The following is a 6,000-nucleotide window of genomic DNA, read 5'->3' on the forward strand; positions in this document are numbered from 1 at the left end:
ATATAAACGTTATATTTTGGCTAAAATATATTTTATTTTATTTATTTTTTTATATTAAGTTATAATTTAAAAAGTTTAAAATTGTTAAAATATTTTTTAAATTTATAATTTAAATAAATATTTTTTAATAACCATATATTTGTTTTTAATATATATATAATTTTTAAAATTAATATTAATTCATTTTTATAAAATTTTAAATTTATAATATTTTAATAGTTTTATTTTTTTTTATATAAAATTTTTCACGTATGTTTAATTTAATGCCATATATGCGTTTAATATATAAATTAATAATTTTAAATTTTTTTTCGTTAATAAATTAATAATGATAATTATTATTAATATATTAATAATATATTTAATTATTAAAAAAGATTATAATTTAAAATTTAAAATAAGTATAATTATTATTTAATATATAAATTAATTTAAATTAATAATATTTATAATAAAATTTTATAAAGTTATTAATAAATATAATTGGTTTATAATATATATTATTGTTAATATTAAAAGTTAAAAAAGTTTTAAATAAAGTAATTAAATTAAAAAACGTTAATTTAATTATAAGTATAAAAATTTCTTTTATAAGTTTTGTTTTTTATTTTTTACGGTGTTATTTTTTATTTTAATTTTAATGTATTAATTTCGTTTAAATTTTAACTTAATAAAACTTTAATTTAATAAATATTTTTTTAATTTTAAATAAGATTTTTATTTTATGTATTAATAAAAAAAGTAAATAAGTATAAAATTATTATTATAAAATAATTAATATTATTAAAAAAGTATAAATGTTATTAATTTTATTATTATTTTTATTATAAATTAATATAAAGATTTTATATAAAAATATTTATTTATTATAATTTATATTAATAAGGTTTATATAAGTAATAATTGTTATTTTAAATTTAAATATATTTAATTTTTGGTTATATCAGGTTTTAAAAAAATACGAAATATTAAGTATATTATCATTGTTAACGTTTAAAGCTTAAAACGTGGCCGAGGTTTAAATTGTATTTAATAACGCAAATGAATTTAAACCGTTTAATAGTTTTAAATTTTTTTTATTATTGTTGTTATTTTTGTTAAATGTTTTTAGTTCCGGTGGTTTTATTTGTTTAAATATATTATTATATTTTATGGTAATTTTTACGTTAAATGGATTTAAAGTTAATTTTACCATATGTTTTATATTGTTTTTAATATTATTATATTATATTACATTTAAATCGATAATTTTTATAACGTATTAATTTATATATTATTTCGTTTATTATTTTATTATTTATATAAATAATATACTTTTATTTTTATTGTTATTATTATATTTATTTTTTAATATATTATTATCGTTATTATAATTAACGTATATAATATTATTTATTATATTTTTATAATTATTATTAATTATTATATCATTTTAATTTTTAAAAATCTTTAAAATTAATATTATATTTATAATATTTATATATAAATTAATGTTATTATTAATATTATTGTTAATGTTATTATTAATATCGTTGTTAATATTGTTATTAATATCATGTTTAATATTAATATTTAAACGCGTATAATTATATAATACTTTAAATATATACGTAACATTTTTGTAAATAATGGTAATTAAAACGCAAATATTTAAACTGTATAAATATATATAATGTAAAATAATATATTTAAAAATAGTTAATGTATTAAAATTAAATGTTAATGTATGTGTATAAAAAGTCGCAAATGGAATTAATAAAAAAAAAAAAAAAAAAAAAAATGGCCATTATAAATGGGTTAATTATTTCATTTACTTTAATATTAATATATTAACATTTTATGTTTTTCGTGTTTATAGTTTCGGATTTTTAATGTTTTAATTAACATATTAACGTAATAATAAAAACTTTATTTTAATAATTATAATTAATTATATATAACTTTTAAAATTTTTAAATATATTAAATAATAAATATTAAAATTTAATTTAATTTTTATATTTAATATTGGGATATTATTAATAGGTAATATTTGATTAATTATTTAACCGTAAAATTATTTTATAACAATTTATTAATTTATAAATGGGATTGTAAAATTTATTAATTTTGGTTAATTATTTATACTTTTATAAAACAATTAATTACGTAAGCGTAATTCTTATAAAAATAATAATATAATAAATAATATAATATTTTTTAAAAATATTTTTATTTTTAAATATTGTTTTTTATATATAAACTTTATTTTTCCAATATTAATTAATGGTTAATTAAATAATTATAAATAATAAAAAGTTTTAATAAAAAATAAATATATTTATTTTAAAATATTTAAAATAAAAAAGGTTAAAATATATTTGTTTTAAAGTAAATTAAACTATTTTAAAGTTATTTAATAATAATCAATAATAAATAATTTTTAAATTTAATATATATTAAATATTATAAAATAATAATTTATATTTATTACGTACGAAAAAACTTTTTTTTAATAATTTTACTACCGTTTTTTTATACTTTTTAATTTTTAATTTTTATATATTTTATATTATTTATATAATTGTTTAAAATAATTAAAATTTTTGTTAATTACATTAACGTTAAATATAAAAACTATTATATAAATCTTTTAATATTTTTAATAAATATTTTAAACGTTAAAAACGTTTTTATAACCATATTTATTAAAATTTTTTAATATTATAAAAATATTTTATATAATAAACGTTTATAAAAAACTTATAAAAACAATTTTTAAAGTTAAATATTTAACCATTTTAAACTTATTAACTATTACCTTTTAATAAAAAGTTATAAATTTTTTAAAATTTATAACGTTATTATTTTTTACAAATTTAATACGTATATTATTATTATATATAAAATTTTTATAACGTTAATTTAACTTTAATTTTTTAATAAAAACGTTTAAAATTTAATAAAAACGTTAACGATTTTTTATAATATAAATAATTTAACATTTGTTAAAAAATTTAAATAGTAATAAATTTTTTTACCGTTAAAATTAATAACAATTTATTAATATTATAAGTTATTATTATTATAAGTTTTATTTTTTACTTTTTTATAATAGTTATAAAATAAAATAAAAAAAATAAATTTAAAAATTAACGTTAAATTTAAAACGTTTTTATAAATAATTAAATTTATTTAAATATTTATATTTATAAAATTATAAATTTATTTTAAATAATTATAATATATAACTTTTAAAAAGTTTTTTATAAATTACATCGCTATTTTACGTTATTTAATAGTTTTATCCAATAACGTATAAAATAAAGCCAAATATTAATAAAATAATAAATTTAATTATATTTTATTTTATTAATATTTTTTAATAAACCTATTAATATTTAAAATTTTAATTATATTTTTAAAACTATATTATAATAATAAATAAAAATATAACGGTAAAAAATACAATAATTTTAATAAAAAATTATAAATATTTAATAACTTATATAACGTCGTTAAATTATCTTTTAAAAATTAAAATACTATTTATTTTATTATATTAAAAAAAGATATTAAAATATTATTATACAAAATTAATTGTAAATAATTAATAATAATATTTATTTAATAAAATAATTTATTATATAAAATATTTTTTTAAATTATTAAAAAAAAAAATATACATATTAAAATAATTTAATATAAATATTTTTATTATATAAATTATAAATTTTAATAAATTTTTATTAAAACATTTGGAAATATTTATTTCGAAATGTTAAAGTATTTATAACGGTTTATTTTATAATTATTATAATAAAATATATTTAATATATAATTTATTAATTGTTATATAAAATTATTTTATTTTTAAAATAATTATTATTAAGTTTAATTATATTTTTAATACTTTATATTTAAATTTATAAAATATAATAAGTATTTATATACATTATTAATTATTTAATAATATATTTTTATTATAAAGTAATAACGGCTAATATTTAATAAATAAAAAATATAAAAATAATAAGTTTTTATATTAATTATATTAATTTATATAATAAAATATTATAATAAAAAAATGTTTTATATGTAATAAATAAAAATATTAGTTTATTTATTATTTTTAAAAAAAACCTTAAAAAAAAACGTAATAAATAATTATATTATTTAATTAATAATTAAATTAATAATATTAATAAAAATTATGGTTAATTTTTAATTAATTACGAAAAAATCGATTTTAAAAGTTTTAATAATAAAATAACGTTAATTAATTTAATGGTAATATTAAAAATATAAATAAAAAATATATATTATAATTTATAATAGATATTATTATTATAATAGCTTATATAAGTTATTAAATAAGTTATTATATTTATTTTATTTATATATTAACTATATTATTAAAATAGTTTATAAGAAAAATCTTCTTTTTTTTTTTTTAATTTATTAAGTTTTATATTAAATAAAATTTTATAATTGGTAGTTTTATTTTAATAAACAACCTTTAGGCTACCAATGTAATATCTTATATTTAATAAAAAATATTATATTATTTTTTTATTTTTTTTTTTATTATTTTTTAAGTTTATTTGCTATAACGGTTAAAATATAAAAAACCACTAAACCTATCCTTTTAAAGATTATATCATTAATATTAAAACTTTTATATAACATTCTAATATTATTAAAAATATATTATAACTTTATCAAATAATTAAAAAACGATAAATATAATATAATTACTTATTAAACAATACTTTTAAATTTTCCGATACTTTTAAATCCCACAACTTATTTTTACATAATTGCCAATTATTCCCGATTAAATTTTTAATCAAAATTAAAATTAATTTATTTCCATATTACTTTTACCTTTTTTATACAATCTTTTTACCTTAGTCAAATCAATCCTTAAATCACCTTTTTAATTAAGTTGGGAAAATACACCATACCTTCCCAAAAATCCTAAATACCTTCCACAGAAATCCTACCCCAACTACTTTATATTTTAATTAAAAAATAAATAAAAATATAAATAACGTTTTTAAAATAATGGCCTTTTTAAAAAAAAATTTATTTTTTCTAATAATATGAAAACTACCATAAAATAATATATAGCAAATTTTTCTATACGCAAAAAACTTTTAATATTTTAAATAATAACGTTTTTAATAACTTTCACATAATTATTAAATATAAAATTCTATTAAATTTTTAAATAATTATAATCTTAAATAGGTTATTAATTTATATAAATTTTATAAAATATTTAATTTTATATAAAATTATATATTAAATATAATATTAATATTAATAAATAAATTAATTATATTATTAACCAAAATATTATTATTATTATCAAAAATTCTAATATTATTAATAATATTATTACTATTAATAAAAGTTTTATAATTAATACCAAAGATTTTATTTTTATTATTAAAAATTTTATTATTAATACCAAAAATCTTAATATAATTAATTAAGATTATATTTTTATTAAAAATAATTTTACTATTTTTTATAAGAATATTTTAACTTTTATAAAATTTAATTAATTTATAAATATAATTTTAAATTACTAAATTAATACTAATAAAATTATAAATAATTTTATTTAACCTTAAATATTAATTAAAAGATAATAGCTAATTATAAAAACTTTTAAAATTATATATATTAATATAATAATTATTAATTTTAACATAAATATTATTTTAAATAATAATATTATTAATTAAATTTATATTTATAAAAATCCTTTAAAATAATAATAAAGGAAATATTAAATTAATTATTAAACTTTTATTAGTAATAATAATATTTTTTACATTATTAATTATTAATTTTATTACAATATTGGTTAATAATTTAATATTATTTATAATATATATATATAATATAATTATATCAAATAAAAATTTTATTTTATTTAATAATATTAATAAATAATTTTATATATTATAAATATTATAATTTATAAATTAATTAATATTAATAAATATAT

This window comes from Daldinia loculata (assembly GCF_022478755.1).
Source record: "Daldinia loculata strain CBS 113971 unplaced genomic scaffold F4817scaffold_100, whole genome shotgun sequence".
Taxonomy (NCBI): Eukaryota; Fungi; Ascomycota; class Sordariomycetes; order Xylariales; family Hypoxylaceae; genus Daldinia; species Daldinia loculata.